At 49.2% G+C, this 26,654-nt stretch overlaps 1 long non-coding RNA gene across 1 annotated transcript; it reads right to left on the bottom strand.

Annotated features, from left to right (window-relative positions):
• Positions 1–598: 598 nt before the first annotated feature.
• On the bottom strand, positions 599–26,605 carry LOC131481400 (uncharacterized). Its single transcript, XR_009246301.1, has 4 exons — positions 26,564–26,605; positions 22,297–22,377; positions 9,320–9,615; positions 599–1,300 (listed from the first exon to the last, which is right to left on the bottom strand). It is a non-coding gene; the product is annotated as an uncharacterized LOC131481400 (long non-coding RNA).
• Between the last annotated feature and the right edge of the window lie 49 nt (positions 26,606–26,654).

Genomic DNA, 26,654 nt, shown 5'->3' with positions numbered 1-26,654 from the left:
AATAACTGTAGCCACAGCTATGTGCCTCATTCAAAACTAATAAAGCCAGTAAGTTAATAACAGTAATGAACTCCCACTGAACCATCCATGCTTTGTAACACACACCGTATTTGCCAAGTTTGGAAAAGGAAAGCACACAAAAGAGAGGCTGTGCAGGTGCCAGGTATGGATGATGCATACATGGAGAAGACTAAATGTATGCACTGCATCATTGTGCGTGCTGCCACAGTGTGAGCCCATGAAAACACATCAGAGAACTAACTCATAAATAGCCAAGAAGGGCAAGCATGAGATCTCCATGAAGAACAAGCAATCTTCAAGAACTTTCATCACTACCTGGGGAACTAAAACTATTCAGAGGCAGGATCATCACCATGAAAACACACTTGAGAAGGATCAAGAAGATCCAGCAAAGGAGGTAGAGGCTATGGGGGGGGGGGGACAGTGACTGGAGAGTGACACAACTTACACAGAACAAACAGGTTATATCATTTTCTAATAATGAAGAGGAACAGGCTAAACCACTAAGCAATTGTCCCAGAGAACATTTTGCAAGGTTTTTGGAAGGAGTGGGTTAATATCGTTGGGGTGAGGATTCTTACTGCTGTTTCTTTTAGGATTTTCTTTTATTCACCTTGTACAAAAGACCATTTGTCAAGTTCAAGAATAAGAAGGACACTGTGCCAGTGGGTGCTATGGTTGTTGTGGTGGCTACATCCCCGCGTGGTGTCCAAAGTGGTGTCAGAAGTGCCTCAGGAGCCACCACAAAGAAAATGGAATTTTTAGCCAGACCCAGAAGCTCCAGGAACCAGCTGAGTTGCAAGGAATCATCTAGATCCAATCCATGTTCTATGGATTTGAACCACAAATTCTCTCTTGTGTGTTTTGGGGGAAATACACACACCACTATGGGACTGGGGTGTGGATACCCAAGCTATTAACACACTTAGCAACTCAGTGGGGGAAAGAGGTCAGGCTACTATTGACAAGTATGTAAAGACCCCTGCCTAACCCATGGGAAAACACGGAGAAATCGTTTAGACTCACTGCATTCAGAGCCCACGGAAGGCAATCACAAAACTGCACTTTCGCATTGTCGGCCTGAAAGGATATCTATTTATCATCTTATAAGACAGCTCGAAGGATCTTTATCTACTTTGCCCACTTTCTGACCCAAATTCAGGGTTTTTATGGAAAATTGCAGTCAGTTTGATTGATGAAATCCAGAGATGTCTCAAACAGCACCAAAGATCTCCAACTGTGCAGACTCCAACCGAGGGCTTCAATGTTGGCATTGTTCCTGAAGGAATAAACAAAGAAAGAGAAAAAGTGGAGAAAAACGGGCAAAAAGTTAGGGGATTTTGCTTTTAAAACTTCAAATCGCAATGAAGATACCCAAACCCTTTATCCCTGTTCACACGTGCGAACCAGGCTCACATCAAAGTATTTCCCACACATCCCAACAAAACCGGGTTCCTCTTCAACACATCAACCTTCTTTGTAACCGACTGAATGGGTCGGGGCTCCGAAGCGAGCCGGTTTTGCCCAGGCACTCGCAGCTCCAAGTTGGGAAGTGGAGAGTTAGGCGCGCCTGCTGCAGCGCACCAAATGGAGAGCACAGTCTACGCCATTGCCCCCAAGCCACCGGCTGTTCTGGACTGGAAAACGCCCTAAACGGAGCCTGAGCGACCACTGAACGCCTCACTGTCCCCGGGTAGGGCAGCCAGAGCACACTGTCGTCTCCTTTCCCGGCGGCGCCACCATTAACCCAGAGCCAGACCCAGGCGGAGACATCAGACATCGGCGCCGAAACCCGCGGAAGGAAGGCTGTGACGGCCTGCCCGAATCTCAGTCTAGTTTGAGGGGCGGGGGTGAGGCAACACACGACAGAGGAATATTGTCACCTGCCTGATCGTGCTAAGGCCTCATCCCCTCCCCCAGTGGTAATAACAGCTTGGGCAGGCCTCCCAGCCGGGTACCAGGCCCAGGAGCTGACGAATGAAGCACCCCCCAAGTCCCCAGTAGGGGAAAATCTTGGGAGCTGTCTTCTGTCCTATTACCCAAGGGGACTGGCTATAAATCTTCCTTCATTGTAACCACATTTACCCTCATCCTCCTCCGGGCTAGGGATGCTGTGTTAAGATTGCACTGATGTGCCAACGCTCAGGACCAGCTGCTCCTAAATACAGACAGGTCCTTGTCAATTAAGGCTTTGAGAAGCAGGTCCTTCAGGGCCCTGGGGCATTGGAGCAGCCAGCAGTGTGCAGCCCCCACAATTAGTATCCATTTGGAAGGGACCTTCAGGGCACAAATGCAGAGGCAAAGGAAGAATCAAAACACCAGGCAACTTCAATTCTGGAAATTGGTCTTGTAAGTGTTGTGAGACTGAACAGACGCCCCCAAGAAGGAAGCTGAGATTTCTGGTGCGAGATGGGCCTCACATGCTACCCTCCACCCCCTACCCTCCCCCGATATCTTTCCTTTTGTCTTGTCTCAAGCCAGTCAGTAGACTGAGTTTGTGGATGGGCCTAGGGGTGGGCAGAGGTTGGGGGGGAGGGTGGGATAAATGAATACATTCAACTGGCAGGCTCCAAGCTGAAGTTGTCTTTGGGTGTCTTTTGTGGCCACCTCAAGCAGCTGGTCAGTCCTGCCCGGACTCTGGCCTTTGGCCCAGGGGGCGCTGGACAAGGCAGGCGCTCCAAGGAGAAGAGCTGGGATGCATCAGGTCAGCAAGGGGGGGGGGGGGTCAGGGGCCAGCCAGGAGGAAAGGTGTTTGTTTAAGGGATTACCAGCGGCTGGTAGTTAGGGGTGGAGAAAAGGGCAGAGCTTGTGACACAGGGCAACTGCGCTGGACAGCACGGGTGGACATTCGGAGCACATCACTGTTGAAGAATGTGTGACCCCACCAAGTTCAAGAACAGAGCAAACAGCATAGGCCATTAAGAACAGCCGTCAAACGGAAGGCAACAAAGCCAAGGGGGACGTTGAGAAAAATGCTTCAGTATTAAATATGGAAAAGTATTGGGGACCAGGTCAGGGGGGTCGATGAAAGTCAACAAGAGCATGGGCTTCAGGAGGGAAAGAATTTAATATCAAAAATGCATATATCTGCAAGTGCCGGCAGCCCCATAATAGAGATAAAAGAACCAGTTAGGTCAACATTCTGCGATAATGGCACCATAATAGATAGCATCAGGTTGTTAACATTTAACACAAAAGTTAAGGGAATGAAAAGACAAGGCAGCTCCCTTAACGGAGAACCTGCTGGAAGATTTCCACAGGCCACACGGGGATGCACAGAGAGTGGCTGAGCTGCAGGAGCCTCCTTGGGGACATCAGAGCAGAGGGGAGAGGCGGACCTGTTCGTCTTGGGGTTCCTACCATGTTTCTCATTTTCCAAAGTTTCCAGTAAAGAACCAAAGTCCTTTATTGTTTTTCTTCCTCTTGGTTCAGCAAGTAAATTCACTTTTAACATTCGCTTCACCTCCCTAAGGAGATTCCTAGCAAGCATGCATCCTGACAAGCAAAGTTTGGAGTTCACTTTATTTTTCCTGCTAGTAATTGAAACATACATTTCTTCAGCAGAAGAAAAGAGCAGCCAAAAGACTTCAAAAGAATTTCACTTTCCTCACCTTCCCCCCCCATCAACCAATAAGAAATCTTATTTTCAAGGAAATTTCCAAGCAGCCTAAGACGTTAAAATTCAATGAGACTGGAGGAAACAAGCCTTTCTCAGTGTGTTTGCGAGAACTGGCTGGGACACTGCTCCATAGTACCTAGGAGCAAATGTTTTATCCTGACAGCAGCACAGCCACATGGGATGTCTTGCCAGTGTGCACACCTGCTGCCCTCAAACCCAGCATCCTCCAGTTCCTGCAGAGCCAAGAGAACCAACACCCACATAGTTATCTTGAACCTTTCTTCTACAGAGAGCAATCCGGGCTCCTTGTCTGTTACTTCAACTGCCTTGATGCTTGCTACTGCTGTGAGCTGCTACTTTTTTTCGTGTGAATAGAAAAAAACAGTGTTCAGGGGGAAAACAAGTTCAGGAAGATTAAATAAAATAACTAACTTTACACGAGCAATAATAAGTTTCTGATTGTGTGAGTATTCCACACCCATAGTCCCCCACCCTGGGATTCCAAGCTCAGAGGTGTACATGTAGGCTGAGCCTGAGTCCTGTGGTCCCACAGTCAGAATCACCTACGGGTCCCACTACATCTGACTTATCTTCCAAGAGAACCATGTTCCTTGAGGGCAGTGGTTTTGTAGCTCATATGGCATTGTCTCCTGACAAAGCATTTGTGGAATTACTTAAGGAATGACTAATGGCTCCTCAAGGGAGGATGGCACCAGCGATAATAATCAAAGGGACATTGGCAGTTTGCACCTGCCCCCAACACCATGGACAGTGACCTGGGAAACCACACTCCAGATTCTTGGGCATTGAACAGTCCTTCTCTTTTTCTTAATGGTGAGAAAATATAGCAAAAGAAAAACTGACTCCTTTTGTTCTGTTCTATTCTGATACTGCTGCTAAGCCAGTCTCCCTTCTCCAATCAGCACTTCTAGAATGAAACAAGGGAAAAGCAGGTCCCAGGACACACCCTCACCAGCTCTTCCAGCAGGCAAGGCCCAGCCTCAGCTCCTCACAGATTCCCCTGCAGATGGGTCATCCAGGACAGGCAGGAGGCCAAACCTAGTTGCAGATACAGGCTTGCTGTGCCTTCACACCTGGCTTGATGCGTTCTCTTCTGACCTCTGACTTGTGGCAGTGGCCAGGTAACGCTAGCTACTCCTCACTGCCCACCCAGAAGAAGGCTCAAATAGTACAGTGGGCTCTGCCACCTGCAGCGCACCGCACCCTGCAAGAGCTGATCAGGCCGGTTCTCCTCCTTCATACCACCGTGTTGCCCTCCATCTTGGCACCTGGTGCCTCAGGGTGTGGCACCAGCGTGGCATTACCCCCAACCTTGTCCCTCTTCCCTCAGATCCAGTCAATGATTGCACTCCAGGAGGATGCCAGGTTGCCCTGGCTTGGGCTAGCTTTCTGGCCTGGCCCCCAGTAGCAACCCTCAAGACTACTGGAATGAGGAGAAGGAGCTCAGAGAGCCTCTTTCCGCTCTCCTCCACTACCTCTGCCACCTAACCGCAAAAGACTGCCCAGGGGAGGGGCGGGGGACAAGGTTTTTGAAGACCAGAGCACCCTCTGGAGCACCATGCACTGGCACCGCTGTCTTAGAAACCGAATGAAAACCGTCTTTGCAAACACAAGATGTTGCGACGCTCCACCAGCACCCAAAGGAGCTAGAACCTCAGTTTTACAAGTTTTTCTTTCTCCTAAAGCAAAAGCACGGTTTAGCTAAATGGAGAAAAGACTTCTTTTTTGCGGGTTCAGGAGGTCAAACAGATGTTAGACAAGCACACGGGAGTTACTTATGTCAAGCCGGGTTATTATAAAGACGCGAGAGAGGATCTCCCAGTCGGCGCGGGTAAGCCAGTGGGCCCGCACGCCGGGGTTAGAATGGCGGGCAGTGTGTCCACCCTGGCGGGACAGTAATTACCCTGGGTCTGACACGACGCCGGGGCTGGGGGAGCTCTGGGCGCCTCCATCCATCTCCATCCAGTTAGCGCCGCGTCCCCAGGACCTGGAGAGAGACCGGGCTGGAATAATGGAAACAATTGTCTCCCAGCCTGGCACAGACTCCCACAGCTCCAGATTCGCTGCCGGCTCCGCCTCATTTTCCTGGCCCTACTTGGTCCTCAGCCTGGCATGAGAGGTCAGGGGAGACCAGGTACTCCCTGCGCCTAAGTCAGGGTGCCCGGGAGGCGCTCCGCAGCTGCGCGCCCTCTCTCCTCCACCGGCCTGTTACTTCCCCCATCTCCAACCTGGCCCCGCGAACCCGGCTGCCTGGCCCCTCCCACCCAGGACCCTCCTGCTTGTCTCTAGAATTTTCCACCAGCTCCAGGGGCTGCTAAAGAGCCTCCTCTCCCCCACCCCCCAACAATGTAATAGTCCCAAGTCATCATCTGCGTGACACTGGCCATCCATCTTCTCCCAGGGGAGGACAAAGCAAGGCCTCCCGGACTCCAGGCCTCTCCCGCCCCAGCTGTTTCTATTTCGGGCCGGGCTCCCCACAAGGGCGTCCTTATGAACCATAATGACGATGTTTATGAAGGCCGCAATACCAGTGTATGAAGACAATTTTATGCCTAATTAGAAAATGATGTCACCCCAGAGAAGACAAAGAGGAACTGTCCCCCTCCCGTTTTTCTCTCTCTCTCCAATCACACCCCCTCCCCAAATTTCCCAGGGCCAGGCTCCTCGCAAGTGAGCGCTCAGGGGCTCCAGGGCTGTTGTGTTGACAGCAGCCTGGCGCCCCACGCTCCGCAACTCAGGGCAGAGGCAGGGGGATGCGGGGCGGGGGTCCAGGGTTGGAGGGAGGCGGGACGCCTCGGGGAGGGGGCCAAGGCGGATGCAGAGACTTAAAGAGATTTGGGACTGGCGCTCCCGCACTTTCTCTTTTCCCTGCGCGCCCTCATCCGAGGGGACCTCACCCCTGGGAAGACTCCAATAAATGCAATGCGGCGCCACTCGATTCCGGGATAATTTTTAATATATATGCAATAAATGTTCACTTTGTTAGATTGAATGACAGACAATAATATCGGCGAATCTTCATATCCATCCATTACCAGCAAATGAGCCGCACAAAGGACAGATTTGCTTTTGATTAATTTATTTGCAGACTCCGGTTGATAAAGCAATAACTATTTGGTTAAACTTGACATTTGGTCTTCGGGGGGTTATCAGACAAATCCCTGTCGTTCGGAGAGATAATAAAGCTGTTTAAAGGGGATTAATTATTAATTGGCTGTAATTAATTTCCCCCCGTTGCTCGGCTGCTGCCACGATGGACATTCCTCATCCGTGAACAAAAGGAGGGGGGCGGTTAACCCCCACCACAAGCACATCAACTCGGAGTAAAGTGGGTCCCCCCAAATCCCCTAGCGGAAATGTGGCACCTTGCACCCCGGTTACTCCAGCTCACTGTATTTAAGTGAACCCGGAAGCTTAATAAAGCCTATACTCGTCTGTCCACAGCAGGTTTTCCTAACGTGCAGAGTCCGTTTGAGCACCAGTGTGGGGATTATGGGACCTCGGGCCGATTTTCTCCTCTCTGAGAGTTTTGGACATTTCTGTTCTTTTAAAACATATGCACCACCACTCCCCATTTATTTTCCCAGGGCAGAGGCTTGGGGTCTAGGGCGGAACCCGACCACAGGAGAACCCAGAGCCCCGCAGGCTCCCCGGACCAAGAGCGTGTTCTCTCTCCCCCTGGCCTCTGCGCCCGCTGTGCCCGCTGCGCCCGCTGAGCCTGGTGCGGAAACCCTTCCAGTGGCCGCGTCCAGCGGGCTGAGGGCCGCCGGGGGTCAGCCCCCACTGCGCGTGCACACGCGGGCTGCGCTGGGCCCGGAGCGTGCTGCATCTGCCTGACCCCGGTGCCCTCTCCGTTGCTAATAACCTGTCACAAGTTCACAGAACACACGCTGGGACCTAAGCCAGCCTTCCCGTGGCCCAGGGACAGCACCCTCGTTACCCGTGCGCGGCCTTCGGTGCGGACGCCCCCCGGCGGGCTTCCCCCTCTCCGCAGCCGGCAACCCGGCCAGTGGTCCCAGGGAGGCGACGGCCATTCCCTCCCTTGCCCTCGCTGACCAAACAAATAAACTTGGCTACACACAGCAGTAACTCCCACGCTCAAGGATCCGGGGCCGAAGAGCGCGAACTTGGGAGCAGGAAAGCTATCCCGGCTCCGCAGCCCTGTTCCTTCTACACCGACAGAAACCTCAAAGCCAACCACGCCCTGACTACCTGGCCGGCCAAAGGATGCCGGCACAGGTGCTGGGTAGCAGAGGCCGCACGCGGAAAAGCCAACGGAGAGCCGGGGCCTCGCTCTGCCACCTGCTTTCTTGGGGCCCTGGTTTTTTTTGCTTTTTTTTTAATCCTTTTTCTTTTATCCCCCTTCTTTTCTTTAGGTAATAAAAGGAGGTCCCGCACAAATGGGAGCGCCCAGGAGCCTCCGGGCGCGCGCTGGGTGCGAGTCCCGCGCCCCGACCCCCAACGGCGCTTTAGGAAGTGGTCACTGCTTGTTATTTCGAGCTCAAGAAAATGCATTCATGAGATTGTTTCTTTATTCCCCCCCCCCCTTTTCTGCCGCCTCTGCATTCTTTGCCTATTTGCTTTTCAGCCGTGTTGCAGCCAAGAAAAGAAACCAGGTTCTTTTCTCTGGCGATTGGATCCGTTTTCCTGGTTGGGGCGCCTTTTGATGTCCCCATTTAGAGCTTTTGACTGGCCGGCTGAATGGGGCCGTCCGTCTTTGTCCTTTCCCACAAGTCCCTTCAGAACGATCCCTAGAAGCGCCCGGTACCCGCTGATGGATCCGTTTTCAAACGGCGCGCGGGGACGGCGGCGAGGGAGGCCGCGTCTCCTTAGTAATCGCCCGGGCCGGGCTGCGGCGCGGGGTCGCCGCTGGGGTCGCGCTCGCCCGCCCCCCGGGGCATGGGCGCCGGGCGTCGGCCGGGAAGGCGGCGGGGACTCTGGGCGCTCCCGTGCACCCCGCGCCATCCCGCCGCACTCCCCGGCGCCCGGCGCGCCTTCGCCCTCGGGGCCCTCCTTGTCTCCATCCTGGGCGCCGCAGCCAAAGCCCCTCAAGTTCTTAGAGCCGCCCGCCAGGCGCCCTGCCCCATTCCATCTCCGCCCCCCCCCCCCAGCTCTCCTTCCTAACCATCACACTTTCCCAGACGGGCCAACTGTTTCCAGAATGTTCCCACTCTGCCCCCGTCGGGGGGGATGGGGGGGTGCTGGCGGGCTGCGCCCCGCAGGCTTTTGGCTGGGCGCCCTTGCCTCTTCCACTGAGGGCTCTGGGTGCAGGGTTCCCTCCCTGGAGACCCAGCTCTGGCGGCAGGGACCCTGCCCCCGCCCCACCGGCTAGGGGAGCCCGGGGTGGGGGGCGCGGGTAGGGATCACAGCCTCTCAGCCGCCGACCCTCCGGGGCACCCCGGGCGCAGCTGGCCGGAGGCCCGGCATTCGCTGGGGGTCCGAGAGTGGCCGTAGGCAGCCCAGTTAATACCGCAGCGAGGTAGGAACCCTTCCCCCCAACACCACCCACCTCCAAACCCAGATGACACCCACCCCCAGAGGCGATTCCACTCTGAAAACCACAGACAATCCCTAACAAACAAAATGTCCGAGGCCCTTTTAGTGGCAAATCCCTGCCGGGTCGGGACCAGAACCCGAGCAGCCGCGCCGGCTACTTACGTGGGCGGCGCGCGTCCGCACGGCTCCGACCTGCCTCCGCCGCTCTCGATTATTTTAGACATTTCTCGGCGCTACACTTATAAACAAGTGGAAATTTTGCATCCTCCTGCACCATTTTATACATGATGAGCCGTCAGTAATAGGATTATTAAACAAAAACCGTCTCAGGCGCTGGCGTTAACCTTTTTTTAAAATGGCTAATTAGGTTTTGCACAGAAAAATTAGATTTCACATTGCTAACATTGTCTACATTTTCAGCTGATGCTCCGGTAATTTCGGATGGGTCGGGCTGCAGCCTTGCAAAGAGATAATAAAAGAAAAAAATTAGCTACCTTAACATATATTACAGATCCCCTATACCAAAATAAGGCAACGGATATTTTCATGATCAAATATTATATACATAAAACTAATTATCTTTTTTTCGGCTGCCTCCATCCATTACGTGCGCAGCGAGGGGCGCAGCGCGCCCTCTGGCGACTCTTCGCGTCCTCCACGTTGTCCCTGTTCCGCTGTGGAGCAGAGCTTTGTGGCAGCCATTAGGCCCCAGATACTTGATAAAAAACATAATAACAATAACAATAAAAGGCTACCTTTTGGGGAGCGATTTTAGAGCAATGTGAAGAATCAGGTGGGACACCGAGCGGAGTGGAGGCCTTTGGAGGTGGTCAGTGTGGTGTGGCCGACAAGGGACCATGGCTGAGGTCATCCGCGCATTTTGTCTGCACAGACCTCAGTGAGAATCCAAATACTTTGAAAATCACTTAGATACAAGAACAACAACTCCTTCTAAGTCCTTGGTCTGTGTGCTGGGCACTACAGCTTCCCCCATTGACATTACGTACAGCAAAACGTAGAGTCGTACTCCGGCTCTTGGCCTAGAGATGAAGGGGCTCCAATGTCGCCAGGGTGTAACCAGTGGGTCTCAGACCTGGGACCTGGTGTGGAGCTCCTTCGGGTTTGCAGGTGGAGGGAGCGGGGTGAATGGCTGTGCTTAGTTTGCCTGAGGCATACAGCCTTGAGGCCCACGGTGAAAAGCAGGTAGGTCAAAGAACAGGCAGAAGTCTTTTAGTAGAATGACTGAAGCAAAGGAGATGATTGAGGTTGCTGGTGGGCAGAGCAAAGAAAAGCAAGAGAAAGCAAAGTTGCTTGCAAGAAAAGTTATTTTAAAGGCGCCTGCACATCTGTCCCGCATTTGCATAGGACGCCGTTATCAACCACGTTAAGTTTAAAGAATGAATGGTAGATTTCCACCTTTCCATTCAATCCACCGCTGCATGACTGTACTTCATCATTCTTTTAAGTCCATCAAGCCAGCATGCCAGTCCTAACGAGATATAAAGCTTTGTGACGATATGCAAGGAAGAGAGTCAGCAACGCTAGGACCTCTTGCCTCCTTGCCTCCTCACTCAGGGTCCTTGTGGACTTGGAAGCAGGAGGGGTTGACCCCAAAGTGCAACAGAGGAAGCCATGTTTAGCAGGAAGCAGCAGGCTCTTTCGGGGGAATTTTTTTTTTTTTTTTTAATTTGTTTGTCCTGGCCTCAGCCACACTCACACGCTAGGGAACAGACTGGACTGGCCCAGTGTTTCTTTCAGAGGCTGACTGGCAGTTCTGGGAAGCAGGGTTTTATGAGTTAATCATACCCGTAGGGGGAATTGGGCTGTGTGTGGTGTAGTCTCACCCTAGGGGTGTGATTACACAGTGGTAATCACTCCCACCCATGATGCCTTAGTTCTTAACTAATAAATCACTACAAATGATGTGATCAGCACAGCCATCTCTCTCATATACTCCTCGCCCCGCCTGTGCGGGGGTGGGGGTGGGGCGAACGGGGAAGGAAGCGCGCATCCACGAGCGCGAGCACACACACACACACACACACACACACACACACACACGAGATGCCAGGTGTAGAAAAGTGACATTCTCTGAGTGGACATGTCCCGTCTTTCCCTGTTTTAGGTATGCCTGCTTTGCCTTTCTCCAACCGAGCTAGGAGAGCGAAGCTCCTTGCCCGCGGTGAGGCCCCGGGAAGGATGCCCAGGGAGGAGTGTGGTGCGCCCCAGGCCCTCACTCCTGCTGGGCAGAAATGTGAGCTCTTGCTAGGAATTGGGTAACTCGTGGTCCGGGGATGGGCCAGGAGCAGGCTTTTGTGCTGTGCTTTCTCAGCAGGTGCACGTGCTCTTAACTGTCCCTCCGCATGATGAGTGGTACCCACTGCGTGCTGGGCTCCTGCGCGCCTGCCCCCCTCCACCACCGTCCATCTTCCTATGGAAAGCGTTCGTTGGCTTTCAGCTTTACCTCGCCCTAATGGACAGAATCCATTGTTCTTCGCCTAAACCTTTTGTTCTTCTGTGCTTGTACCCTCCACTCTGTGAAGACCAAGACCTTTTACTAAGGAAAGATATCTGGAGCTGATTCCATTTGTCTCTGCACTCGGACAAAGGTGAAGCCCAAGATGGAGCCACATTTCAGAGCCCCCGGGTGAGGCGGGAGCTACCCAGCCACGGGCGAGAGGACCCACACGGCCGAGCCCGGGCAGGGCTCACGCAAACACATCCAGCCCTTCCAACAGTGCAATTTTCCTGCTGCAGCGTGGCAAAGAAGGGAGCGGGGAAGCATGAATGTTCGAACGGTGACACAGCTTGTCTTCTGCCCACGGAAACCAACTCCGAAAACTTACAGCAGAAGTTGGGAACCGCCAGGAGGGGGGTTCACTGTCTGCGGCACCAGCTTGCCAAGGAAGCCGTCAGTCCAGGGCAGCACCCGCCAGGGTACCAAGAGGCTTGGCCGCTGAGGCAGTTCTACACAGGACCTACCAGCCCAGGCTCCACACAGCGTTTCTGATCCCACTGCCCACTGCATTTGGGGATGAGGACTGAGGAGCAGGCTGGGTGACCTGTCACAGACCTGCATGTTTGAGGGTGACATGCAGGATGTGCCTCACAGTGTGATGTGCCTCTTCTCATAGATGAATTCAGAGCCAAGGCAATATCCAATAGCTTGATGAGTAAAATGTCTTGGTTAATGTGTGTGTGTGGTTTTTTTTGTAAGATAATTTGTTCATTTAAAAGGCAACATTACAGAGAAAGAGGGGGAGAGATACAGGAAGAGAGATCTATCCATTGGGTCACTCCCCAAATGGCTAGAGCTTGATCAGCCTGAAACCTGGAGCCTACGGCCCCACCCATGGACATGGACCAGCACTAATATGGGATCCCAGAGCTTGAAAGTGGAGGAATAGCCAGTTGGCCAATGCACCAGCCCCAGCTTCAAACTTCTAAAAACTCGCCAGAGCATTCTTCCGCACAGTGAAGGCCAGGAACTTCTCTTCTGTTTTGATGCACTGAAGGAACGCCTGTGGTCCATGAGGTTTGGAGGCCAGCACCAGAAAGCAGAAGGGAACAATGGGCTGGGAAGCTGGGTTGCTTGTTCACTCTTACATTTTCTAAGGATTCACCCCCAGCCCAGGCCTCCATTCATGATGCTACTGTTGCTACTTTTCATAAACAGTGGCTCGAACCCTGCCCTGGAAGAGGACACACTGACATCTCGGCTGTGTGACCCTGAACTTAATTTCTGTCTGGCCACTGTGTGCTAAGACCTGGCCATGAGGACAAGACAACTCTAGCCCACAGGACAGCTGAGAGGAGCAGGTTGTGGTAATGGGAGCTGTCACTCATCGCGTGCACATCGCATGCTCGTTCTCATGCTGGAATGTTCCACGTGTTTGCTGTGGACTTTCTCGTTAACCCAGAACCTAAGGAAGGCCCTGCTCAGGCAGTCTAGCACAGTGGCATAGTGGCTAAATCCTCGCCTTTGCACAAGCTGGGATCCCATACAGGCACTGGTTCGTATTCTGGCTGCTCCACGTCCCTTCCAGCTCCCTGCTTGTGGCCTGGGAAAGCAGTCGAGGACGGCCCAAAGCCTTGGGACCCTGCACCCCTGAGGGAGTCTCGGAAGAAGCTCCAGGCTCCTGGCTTTGGATTGACTCAGCTATAGTTGTTGTGGCCATTTGGGGAATGAACCAGTGGATGGAAGATCTCTCTGTCTCTCCTTCTCTCTGAAGATCTGCCTTTCCAATAAAGATAAATATTAAAAAAAAAAAAGCAAAATGCCTTATTCTTGGTAAAACTCCAGGAATATACAATAAATGTTCTACATTGCAGAAAACCATACAGATCTGACCTGACTGTATTTCTGTGTGATGCCTCAAACATTAACAATTCAGAGTTTTGTTTAAAAAAAAAACTTTCTAGGGCCCGGCGGCGTGGCCTAGCAGCTAAAGTCCTCACTTTGAATGCCCCGGGATCCCATATGGGTGCCGGTTCTAATCCCGGCAGCTCCACTTCCCATCCAGCTCCCTGCTTGTGGCCTGGGAAAGCAGTCGAGGACGGCCCAATGCATTGGGACCCTGCACCTGTGTGGGAGACCCGGAAGAGGTTCCAGGTTCCCAGCTTCGGATTGGCGCGTACCGGCCTGTTGCGGCTCACTTGGGGAGTGAAACATCGGACGGAAGATCTTCCCCTCTGTCTCTCCTCCTCTCTGTATATCTGGCTTTCCAATAAAAAAAAAAAAAAAAAAAAACCTTTCTACCATATACAAAGGCACTTTAAAAGTTCATGGAGGGGCTGGCATTATGGCACATCAGGTTAAGCCACTGCCTGCTATGCCGTCATTCTATATAAGCACTGATTGAGTCCTCGATGTTACTTTCTTTAACCAGCTCCCCACTAAATCTGCCTGAGAAAGCAGCAGAAGACAGCTCAAATGCTTGGAAAACTGCTGGAATTCCAGCCTGGCCTAACTGAGTCCAGATCTCCCTTATAGCTGGCAGGGGCCCAAGTACTTGGACCATCCTCTGCTGCTTTCCCAGGTGCGTTAACAAGGAGTTTGACAGGAAATGGAGCAGTTGGGCCTCCAACCAAACAGGCACTCCAAAATGGGATGCCAATAGAAGTGGCATCTTTAGTTATTTAAGTGGTACCTTTAGTTATTTAATTTCCCCTTTTCCACGGAGGAGTTGTTAGTGGCTACTTAATCCCTTTGGCCCACAGAGTGAGCCTTATAATTTCATAGGATGGCGGTGCTGCAGCATAGTAAGTTAAGCCTCTGTGGTGGTGCCATACGGGCACTGGTTCAAGTCCCGACTGTTGCACTTCTGACCCAGCTTCTGGATAATACAGCTGGGAAAGCAGCTGAGAATGGCCCAAGTGCTTGGGTCCCTGCACTCATGTTGTAAACCCAGAAGAAGCTCCGGGCTCCCAGCTTCAGAGCAGCCACACTCTGGCCATCGCGGCCATTTGGGGAGTGAATCAGTGGATGGAAGATCTCTCTATCTCCCCTTCTCTGTCTTTAAAATAAAAAATAAATATTTTTTAAAAAGTATCCTACTGCTTGTCACTCCTTCTACCCTTGTTCTGTACAATGAATGCAGCCGTGGTCCAATTCACTTTGTGGATTACCCCCCAGATCACCTCATTTTCCTTTCTTCTGTGTCTTGATTGTTTATCTAACAGAAGGCAGGAACAGGGACCAGTTCTGATATGTGGTTGTAACGCTAGTAATAATTTTGTTGAAATGGCAGTTCATTTGAAATGTGATTTTAGAAAAGAAATTACTGATGAGATTATGAATGTCTTTCTCATTTCAATGAGTGGACTGCCCCCTTGTGGTGTGTAGCTGTCATTGCACATGAAAATAGCCGCAGCACTTGGCTTCATGCAATGGAGGAAATGAATTCTAGTCCTTCAGTTAATATGAATTAAGTCCACAAGAATAGAACTTCCAACACATGGAATTCATAAAAATGGGCCATTTGAGTCCTCTAGGCTTGGGACATCCTCAAATATGAGGACAGGTTCTTAATCTTGGAACAATATCCATTTTTCCTAGAGTGGCTGGGGAGTTACAAATTCTTTTTTTTTTTTTAAGATTTATTTATTTTTATTACAAAGTCAGATATATAGAGAGGAAGAGAAACAGAGAGGAAGATCTTTCATCCGATGATTCATTTCCCAAGTGAGCGCAACGGCCGGTTCTGTGCCAGGAGCCAGGAAGGAGCCAGGAACTTCCTCCGGGTCTCCCACGCCGGTACAGGGTCCCAAGGCCTTGGGCTGTCCTCAACTGCTTTCCCAGGCCACAAGCAGGGAGCTGGATGGGAACCAGTGCCCATATGGGATACTGGTGCGTGCAAGGTGAGGATTTCAGCCGCTAGACTAATGCGCTGGGCCCTTGGAGGGGTTCCTTGATGCTGAACTTCGAGAAAATCACTGGAACGAAATCTAAACAACAAACTCTAATGACCCAGGGCTGCACCCTCCCAGACATGGCTGGGGAGAACGGCTCGGTTCTAAAGTACTCCTATTCCGGGTGACCCGTGTGGTCCCTGTCCCTCTTGCTCCACACAGTTGACACATTCCTTGTTTCCAGCCATTGGGTGATTGGCTGACCCACCAAAAGCTTCATTTGTTGGGGTTGCCACTTTGTGATGATCCTGCCTGACAATTTTGACTTTGACCTTTGCAAGGGTTTGAGCTCCACCTTTCTGTAACGTGTTTATTCTCAATCTATTTGAAGGAGAGAAAGACAGAGAGATGAGCCCAATCGTGCACTTGAGCCATCACCTGCTGCCTCTCAGGGTGCACATTAGCAGGAGCCTGGACCAAAAGCGGAGCCCAATACAGGATGTGGGGGTACCAAGTGGTGATGGTTCACCTGCCACCTGCTTTCCCCTCGGGGAGCCACAGCCAGATCTCCCAGGATACAGAGCATGGGCTCTCGACATTGTTGTGCTTCTGTGGGCACCCACCTCACACGCGACACTGGGTGAGGTTCCCGGACGTTACACTCAGCTGTCATGCGAGATGTTGATGAACACACTTGAGCGTATGCCACAAGCCCGCTATGCCTCTCTACCCTCACTGTCCCTGGAAAGTGCTTCAGGACTGCTGACAACTGCACGCTCCTGAGACGAGTGTGAAGAAAAGAGGGGCAAGAAGCTATGTTAGTGACCTACGCAGAGGGATCCGACTTCTGAACTGAACCCCGTACATGCCGTGGTACAGGTGGGTCACTGTGTCTTAAGGTTAAACACTTACCTGGTCACAAATCTCCCCGCTTATCCCTCCTGCTATTACTACTATTATTACCTTATAGTCTGTGTTATAGGCTTTTAAAAAATGTATTATTATTTTTAGTAAATCTTGAACAAGAAAGGCAAAACCCTCCCATTGGCAGTACAGCATTAAAGCATTCTGTCTTTCACCTTTACCCCCCAAAAAAACCCAAACTTCTAATCATTGTTTCAACTGTTGATGTAATGCTACAGGCTTTAAGGACGTTCTACCCGCAACTCCCAAAGAGAGGGGAAGAAATCTTACCATCAGCAGTAGTAACCCAGGAGCACTGGCGTGATTGGAGGCAGACTGCCTGGGTATCTGGGACACAAAGGAAGGCTTTGAAGACGGAGAGGCCTGAGCACACCCGTGTGGGGATCCCCCGGGGAAGCCAATCCCAAGCCCGCAACAGGGTTTCCATTCACAGCCATCAATGTGCCTCTTGAAGAGGTTTTCAGAATCCCAAGAAATTGTGATTACATGGCCTCAGCTTTTCATTTCCTAAAGAATGAATGAAAAGCATGAAAGTCTGCTAAACAATCCAAAGAAAAGTATTTTTGGTTCTGCTAAGCTTCTGCTGTCCTCCAATGAAAAGTACATGGAAGATGCCTTTAAGATCTATCCGATCGTCACTCCGTGGTGCCTGTACTGGGAGAGTTACAACCCCACCCAGGCTAACAGACCCTGCATGGCCAGTCTTCTCACCAAAGGGTCACTTAGTCAAGAATGCATCCCAGGACCAGGAAGTGGCGATTTTCCATCAGTTGTGAGATGCACTTAGTTTTCCATGAGAGCAGCTTGGGCCACGGATTGGGAAGGGGGAGCTATTTCCAAATAAATAGCTGGTAGGTTTGGGCTAGAAATTCCCTTCAGCTGCTTGATGCCATAGCTGCTGGACAAAAATGCAAATCACCCAGTTCCCACCATGCTTCTAAACTGTGTTAGTAACACCGCCCTGACTGTGAGGGAGCTTCAGGAAGTTTATAAAACACTGGAACTGACAGACCAGCTTATTATGGGCCAAACCAAAAAGTTTGAAATCCATGTATCCAAAGAGTCCTCTCAAATTTCATAGGAAATGTGTATTATAATAAAAAAAAGAGCACCCATGGGTTTCAAGATTTTTTTTTTAATTAAATAAACTTGCAGATTTTTTTTGTGTTTCTTGGTTGCTATTTGTTTTGTTTTTGAAATAAATTACGAGAGCTTCCATCTGCTTACTGCTCGTTCACTCCCCAAAGGCCCCGGCTCCTGGCTAGGGAGGAAGACACCAGCTAAGCACTCAATCCAGCGCTCCTATACAGGCACAGAAGCAGATCAGTGGTGTCCTCACCTGCTGCCTCCCAGGCTCCGCATTAGCAGGAAGCTGGGATCAGCAGCCAGGGACCCAGCCAGGCACGTCAACAGGAGACCCAGAATAACCGGAGTCTTGAACACAAGGCTAATTATCCACCTCTAAACTTATCTTTTGATTCCATCTTCCACAAATGTTTTCAAGTACCCTGGGGTGTTAACTCTGTATTTACCGACTGTAAAAAAAAAAAAAAAAAAAAAAAAAAAAAGAACCAGGAATAGGACCAAATTGCCAGTGGATTGAACTGATTTCAGTAAGAGTTCTAAGTAAGGAACCAAAGTAGTGGTTACTGAATGCTTTACAGCATGACCAGGTTTGGGCCCACCAGCGTTTCCACGGTAATTAGTTCAAAGTACCATGAGCTCATCAGAGACCTCAAAGGTTCTCTTTGAGCTTTAATGTGTGTGAGACTTGCTGGGGCAAGGATCCATATGTTGAAGATCTAGACTCTTCTCAAAAGTCATGATTTAGTTACCTGGGGTGGCATTCAGGAGCCAATATTGGAGCACACATATGATTTTGCTTCAGGAGTTGGTGGTGGACTCTTCTTGTTTTCATCTATTTAAAAGGCAGAGTATAAAAAAGAGAGAAGAGAGATTGCCCATCCACTGGTTTGCTCTTCAAATGGCTGTGACAGTCAGCTGCAGGCTAGGTTGAAACCAGAAGCCAGGAACACTTTCCAGTCACCTACTCGGTGGGTGGGCAGCTCCAAGCCCTTGGGAAATCATCTGATCATCTCAGGCGCATTAGCAGGCAGCTGGATTGGAAGTGGAGCAGTTGGGATTGTAATGTTGCCTCAAGCGCAGTCTCAAGACTTATTCCTCAAGGAACCAGGAGTCAACCAGCCATGCAGACAACACAGGACAGATGCACCATTGCAAGGGACCATCTTGCTCAGTGACAGGCATCTCTCTCCTTGGAGCTTAGCCTGGAGTCTGAAAACGACTATAATATACATTCTTAGCTATCTTGACAACTGGGTCAGCCATGTCTGGGCACCAGTCTCTGCACACAAGTGACAGATATAAGTGGCTTGAGGAGCTGTCAGTATCTCTGTTTTAACATGAGTGACGAGAGCTCTGAGTGGATAGTGGAGGCAGTTCAAACTGTGGTACCTGAACCCAGTGTAGCAGCATGGTGCCTCCATGCGACCCATTCCAGATATGGGATATAGGTGACCTGAATCTTTGGCTGCATCAAATGCCCCTCCAGCACCATATTTTCAAATGTATTGCTTCTGAAATCATTCCAGTGGTGATGGGGTAGTATATACTGTTAAAACGGGGGCTGAGCTGAGACTGACGTTGGAGTCAGAGGCTAGCAACCTAGGTCTCACAGGTAAGGCAGGAAACTAGTTACCTGAGCTATCAGCTGTGGCCTCCCAGGGTCTACCTGAGCAACAAGCTGAAATCAGGAGCTGGAGCTGGGAATGAACCAACGTACTGTGATGTGGAATGTAGCATCTTAACTACTATACTATATGTCCACTCCTCAACTGAAATTCTTTAAAAAACTTATTTGGAATTGCAAAGAGAAAGGGAAAGCCAGAATGAGAGAGATCTTCGATTGCTGGTTCACCGCTTGGATGGCTGCGATGGCCAAGGATGGGCCAGGCTGAAGCTAGGAGCCAGGAACTTCTTCCAGGTCTCTCGCATAGGTGCACAGTCCCAAGCACTCAACAGCCTTCTGTCCCACGTGCATTAGCAGGCAGCTGGATCACAAGTGGAGATGCTGGTTTCACAGGAACCTGCAATGCTACAGCACCAGCCCCAACTGAAATTCTTGTGGCCTTGCCCTCCACTCTCCAACAGACTTAACATACCAGGTAGGCCTCTTAGCCATAAACAAAAGATACCCAATCTGACTCTCTCTCTCTTTTTTAAACTTATTCCACACTGCTCTACTTCCAATTCAACTCCCTGCTACTGTGCCTGGGAAAGCATTAGAGGATGTCTCAGCGGACCCTCGGAGCATGCCCCACATTGGGAACACTGGGGTGGTTGGGAGGTTGGGTGTGGCTTCTCCCCTTATCTCTCCACTCCTCACAGATACAGGAAGGAAGAAGGAGAATGTCAAAACAATGGTCTCACCCACTTTCCTTTAGTCCTTGACCCTTTGCACCCTGATCAAATATGTAAAAATTATCAAAAATATAATCTATACAATTAACAAAACAAACAAATAGACAAAGAAGAGGATAGCTCAGGTGCTTGGGCCCCTGCTACCGATGTAGGAGACATAAAAGATGGTTCCTTGCTTTGCCCTGGCCCAGACCCAGATATTGTTGTGAGTGAACCAGCAGTTGGCAGATCCCTGTCTGCCATTCAAATAAGCAAATAAATCTTTTTTTCTAAAATGCCATGATCCTAATATTTAATACATGTTCAGCAAACTTGTCTAGCAGGAAGAGATGAGTTAGAATACATTATTCTGACAGTATCTTTGCAGGAATATTTTTAGAAGTTAAGACATGTTACTGTCCTGTCTGTCTTTCCCTTTCATTCTTTTTTTTTTTTTTTTTTTTTTTTTAAAGATTTATTCATTTTATTACAGCCAGATATACACAGAGGAGGAGAGACAGAGAGGAAGATCTTCCGTCCGATGATTCACTCCCCAAGTGAGCTGCAACGGGCCGATGCGCGCCAGTCCGAAGCCAGGAACCTGGAACCTCCTCCGGGTCTCCCACGCGGGTGCAGTGTCCCAATGCATTGGGCCGTCCTCAACTGCTTTCCCAGGCCACAAGCAGGGAGCTGGATGGGAAGTGGAGCTGCCGGGATTAGAACCGGCGCCCATATGGGATCCCGGGGCTTTCAAGGCGAGGACTTTAGCTGCTAGACCACGCCGCCGGGCCCTTTCCCTTTCATTCTTAAATAAATGCATTTTACCAGCAAGTTTAACTCATCTGGATCTTGCTTATTCTGGGTGCCAGTTTATCCTTTAGTACTTTCTTTTTTTCAGTTGAACAGAGAGAATTGTATGTGTGTAAAGCAATCTGACTTGGGCATTCTTCCAAGTGCATGGAAGAAAACAGGTGTTTTATGTGGTGAAGCAGCAGGAAGCATGCGGGGCTTGTGCAGGGGCTCAAGGGGCCACCTGCAATGCCAGCATCCTAGATAGGAATAGGAGTTCAAGTTCTGCTGTTCCACTTCTGATCCACCTTGTTGCTAATGTGTCTGGGAAAGCAGCAGAAGATGCTCAGAGTACTTGGGTCCCTGTACCCACATGTGGATGGAGTTCCAGGCTCCTGACTTTAGCTTGGCCCAGTCCCCCCATGCCATTGCAGCCACATGAGGAATGAACCACCAGATGGAAGTCTTCCAACTATACCACTCTCTGTAACTCTGTCTTTCAAATTAATAAATACTTACTTACTTTTTTTTTTAAAGATTTATTTATTTTTATTGGAAAGTCAGATATACAGAGAGGAGGAGAGACAGAGAGGAAGGTCTTCCATCCAGTGATTCACTCCCCAAGTGAGCCGCAACGACCAGTGCCGGTACGCGCCGATCCGATGCTGGGAACCTGGAATCTCTTCCAGCTCTCCCACACGGGTGCAGGGTCCCAATGCATTGGGCCGTCCTTGACTGCTTTCCCAGGCCACAAGCAGGGAGCTGGATGGGAAGTGGAGCTGCCGGGACTAGAACTGGCACCCATATGGGATCCCGGGGCATTCAAGGCGAGGACTTTAGCTGCTAGGCCACGCCGCCGGACCCTAAATACTTATTTTCTTAAATAACTTTTTTCTTAAAAAATATTTCTGAAAATTTTTTTCTTAAAAATAAATATTTTCAAGGGTAACACAGTGGCTCAATAGACTAGTCTCCTGCCTTGCAGAGCCGGCATCCCATATGGGAGCAAGTTTGAATTCAGGCTGCTCTACTTGTGCTCCAGTTAATGGCCTGGGGAAGTGGTAGAGGAAGGCTCAAGTCCTTGAGCCCCAGCACCCATGTACAAGACCTGGAAGAAGCTTCTGGCTTCTGGCTTTGGATCAGTCCAGCTCTGGCCGTTGTGGCCATTTGGGGAGCGTCCTAGCAGATGGAAAATCCTCTCTCTCTGTCTCTCCTTCTCTACTTTTCCAATAAAAAAGTCTTTTAAAAAAACGAGATAGTTTCACCTTGAAGATGATTTTAACAAAGCATAAAGTGTTGGAAACCTCTCTGAATCATCAATAGTTTCCCAGTACTTGAAGCAGAATTTCCAAGAGCCTTTTAAACTTCTCACAGTAAGTCATTTCTGTTTATAGTGTCAATTTATTTGCAGGTCTGCCATCCTGTACCGACTTTGCATAATTAATATCATCAACAATATTAACAATGCTCTTTGGTATTGGGATTGGAAATGAAAATTTAATTTAAAATATATCCCACAAATAATCTGACAAGTGCTTCTGTAAATGTCATTTTTAATGTACTTACAATTGTTTTCTCAACAACTTCCCTGGCGATCAGCCACACTGCACAGCAAATGCTTTATTTTCTTGGAATAAATTAGACGACATATTCACCTTCATCTGCACTTGGTTTTAACTTGCTGTGACTCAATCTGCTAACCTTGAATTTTAAAATAAGCAGGAAATTCTGGTCACCTTTTGTTTTCCCATAAAATTGAAAAAGAAAAAAGATAGGATGAACACAAATTAAAACTAAGACTGGAAGGCACCTCTGAATTCTACCATCATCCAATTTCAGAAAAGAAGCAACTGTATTAGCTTCCTAGGGTTGCTGGAGCAAGGTGATTATAAGCTACAAAGCTTTCTGGAATCAAGGTGTTGGCAAGGCCATTCTTTCTCCTTTTGAAAACTTTAGAGAAACCCTTCTCTGTCTCTTTTTAGCTTCCAGTAATTTTTCAGTGATCTTTCACATTCCTTGGCTTATACGTGCAACTCATAATAATAACATGATATGGACTTCTCTGGGGTTTGCGGAACCATGGTCAAGTTTCCCTCTTAAAGTGCTAGATCAAAATTTTCTCTCTTTTTAAAAAGATTTATTTATTTGAAATGTAAAGTGACAGGGAGCTCACTGAAGAGAAAGAAAGCAAGATACTCATCTTGCACTGACTAGTTCATTTCCAAAATTCCTTCACCAACCAGGGCTACATCAGCTCAAAGCCAGGAGCCAGGAGCTCCATTCAACTTTCCCTTCTGGGTGGCAGAAACCTAAGTACTTAGCTGTTATCTGCTGCCACTCAAGCACATGAGCAGGAAGTTGGATCAGAAGGGTGGAGCAGCAAGGACTCAAGCCAGGTACTCCAAAAGGGATGCAGAGAACCAAGCTTAAGCTGTTGTGCCACAAAACTCATTCCCAAATTGTCTTCCATCTCTCTTTCTTTTCTTTTCTTTTGAAGGTTTTATTTATTTATTAAAGATTCACTTTTATTGGAAAAGCAGATAATACAGAGAGTAGGAGAGACAAAGATCTTCCATCTGCTGACTCACTCCCCAAATGGCCGCAACAGTTGGAATGGGCTAAGCTGAAACCAGGAGCTTCTTCCAGCTCTTCCACATGGGTGCAGGGTCCCAAGGCTTTGGGCTGTCCTCGACTGTTTTCCCAGGTCACAAGCAGGGAGCTGGACGGGAAGTGGTGCAGCCAAGACACAACTTGGCACCCATATGGGAACCTGGCATGCACAAAGTGATTATTTCGCCACTGAGCCAGGCCCTACACAGGATTTTCGTATTGCTAAGCTGTATATATTAAGAAGTTCAGATTTTCTCAGAACCAAGTCATCTCAGCATCTGATGTGTGTGAACTTCTCAGGCATTCTGGCCACTGTGGTTAGAGTGCCTCTGCTCCGTTCTGACTCCTCTGCATTCTCCATTGCCTACCCTCGCACCGACACAGCCACCAGACACCACAAACTGCCAGACAACCAACCTTCACTCAGGGTAGCAAGTATGTGCATTCCGTAAAGTAGGATGTTGGTCTGCTGTTTAAGCAGCCTGGTGGGATGCTGGCATTCCATAGCTGGAGGGTTTAGCTTGGAGTCCCAGCTTCATTTCCGATGCCAGCTTTCTGCCAACACAGACAGACTCTGGGAAGCAGCAGGTGGCAGCTCAGACTCCTACCGTCCATGTGGGAAGCCTGAGTTAGTCTCTCAGCTCTTGGTTTTGGACCCAGGTCAGCCTCAAAACTGTCCTGGGCATTTGGAAAGTGACTCGGTGGATGGGTGCTCCCTCTGGCTCTCTCCCAGTCTCTCAAATAAAAAAGAAAAAAAAATATGTGTAGACTGCATATGAAGTGCTGAATTCTGGAACAGGTGTGTGTGTTTTTTTTTTTTTCACAGTTGATATCTTCAGCTTACTAATGCTGGAAACTTTTGTCTGACAAGACTATGGCTGTGTGAAGTGAAGAGAAAATATGCCATTGTAAAAATTAAGAAAAAAATAAGGAGGGAAGAAAGTGGGTGGGGAATATGGGCAGACAGGAGGATAGAGGGGGCAGTGTCGCTATACTCCTAAATCTCTATCATAAATTGATATTTATCCACTTTATACAAACAAAGTAATTCTTGACGATAGGGCCATTTTTTTTCAGTGTTTCTAAGAATACCCTTATTTAACACATCCCTTCATGTGATGTGATTTCAAACTTGTAGTACATGGTTTAAAGGAAGATGTTCTTCCTATCTTCCTCTCTCTCATGCTCTGCTTTCAAATAAATACATAAATCTTTAAAAAAGAGGTAACTTCTTATATATGTACATATATATACACATATATAAGAGAGAGAAGAAGGTGCTCACTCAAAACAAAACAAAACAAAACAAAAACCCCCACAATGCTTAAGTGTTTACAGGATCAGGCAATCCCTGGAATCCTCCTCAATATGCAATTGAAAGTAATGCGCATTCTGGGACCAGTGGCATAGTGTAGATGCCATTTCAAGTCCCAGATGTTCTACTTCTGATCCAGCTCCTTGCTACTGACCTTTGAAGGTAGAGGAGGGTGGCTCTATTCCCTAGGTCTCTGCATCCATGTGGGAGACCTGGAGGAAGCTCCTGGCTCCCAGCTTCAGACCAGCCCAGTTCTGGCTGTTGTGGTCATTTAGGTAGTGAACCAGCAGATGGAAGATCTCTCCCTCTTGTCTCTCCTTCTCTCTATAACTCAGCCTTTCAAATAAGAAGTAAGCAAATCTGTAAAAATAAATAAATAAATAAATAAATAAATAAATACATTCCAAAGTCTTACGTTCTTCCTTACACTACCAATTTTTGGGAACTCAAAGCCCAGGTCTCAGGACCGCTTCAGCCTTCTGCTAATACAGACCCTGGGAGGCAGTAGTGATGAGTCCAGTGGTTGCCTTCCTGTCACCCATGAGGCTTAACAGGTTCTGGCTTTGGCTTTTGCAGCATTTGGGGAATGAAAAATAACCCCCTATCAGGCCCTGTACTTGCAAGGACACACAAGAATCTGGTCTGGGATCACCTCAGACAAAGTTTCTTTGGGGATCTCCCCAATCAAACTGCCAGACTCAGAACCCATGGTCTGCCATGGAGTGCAAGTGCCAGAACAGAGCCTCCTCAGAGGCTCAGACAGAACAGTGGAGAGCATAACCAGCTGCACATGGAGAATATGGCAGTCCATCAGAACCTACAGTGGATACCTGGCATCACAACAGAGGACAGAACAAATCAATCAACTACCCCATTCATATGTTGGCAGTGAAAAACTGGGCAAACGGAGACTCTAAGATGGACTATGTCAATCAGCGGATTCTGCAGCGACCTCATCATGCTTGGAGTGGCGAGATTGGCAGCAATTCAGAACTGTTGAACTATCAAAACCACTTAAGCAAGACCCTCGGAGCATGCCCCACATCGGGGACCTGGGATGGGTGGGAGACTGGGTGAGGCTTCTCCCTCTACCTCCCCTTTTACCCCAGATACAGGGAAAAAAATAATGTGGAAATAAAGTCTTAATCACTTTCCTGTAGCCCTTGAACCTTTTTGCCATAATTAATTATGTAAAGATTATCAAAAATAAAGAAAATACTGGGAAAAAAGAAAACTAACCTGTGTATCATTAAAAAATAGCATAAATTGAAATAATTATAAAAGAAGTGGGTACTGTGGTGCCATGTGTTAAGCCATGCTTGGGATATCAACATCCCATATTAGAATGCCTAAGATGGAGTCCTCCTTCCCACATGGGGGTCCCAGATGGAGCAGCTGGCCTGGCTTTGGCTAGACATAGCCAATCTGTTCATTTGGGAGAGTGAGCCAGTGACTGGAAGATCTCTCTCCCTATCCCCCTTCAAAATAAGATGGAAAAAAATTTAAAAAGATTTATTTTTATTGGAAAGTCAGATAATACAGAGGATAGAAAGAGAAAGAGCTTCCATCTGCTGGTTCACTCCCCAAGTGGCCGCAAGCTGAGCTGATCTGAAGCCAGGAGCCAGGAGTTTCTTTCAGGTCTCCCACACGGGTGCAGGGTCCCAAGGCTTTGGGCTGTCCTAGACTGCTTTCTCAGGCCACAAGCAGGGAGTTGGATGGGAAGTGGGGCTGCCAGAACACAAGACAGCACCCATATGGGATGCAGCACGTGCAAGGCGAGAATTCAGCCACTAGGCCATCGCACCAGGCCAATAATTTTTTTGAATGCTTTTAAAAAGATTTAGCTTTCAGAATTACCTTTTTCAGGGAACCATGTCAGATTCCTGATGTAGGTATTTTCTAGGCTCCCTGTGATTAAATCAGCTTCTGCTTACAGTATACTGTGATTCGGGCGTGCAAGTCTCTCCCCAGCAGTGTGTCAGGTCAAGAGCGCTTACGCGTGTTCTGGAATCAGGAGAAAGTTGCCTCTGCTGCCCCTGTTGGCCAGACTCACAGGTGGAATCACAATCGAGAGAAAAAACTACACTT

This window comes from Ochotona princeps, chromosome 11 (genome assembly GCF_030435755.1).
Source record: "Ochotona princeps isolate mOchPri1 chromosome 11, mOchPri1.hap1, whole genome shotgun sequence".
Lineage (NCBI taxonomy): Eukaryota > Metazoa > Chordata > Mammalia > Lagomorpha > Ochotonidae > Ochotona > Ochotona princeps.
Note: the sequence above shows the minus strand (reverse complement) of the source record. Positions and strands in the feature narration are given on the sequence as shown.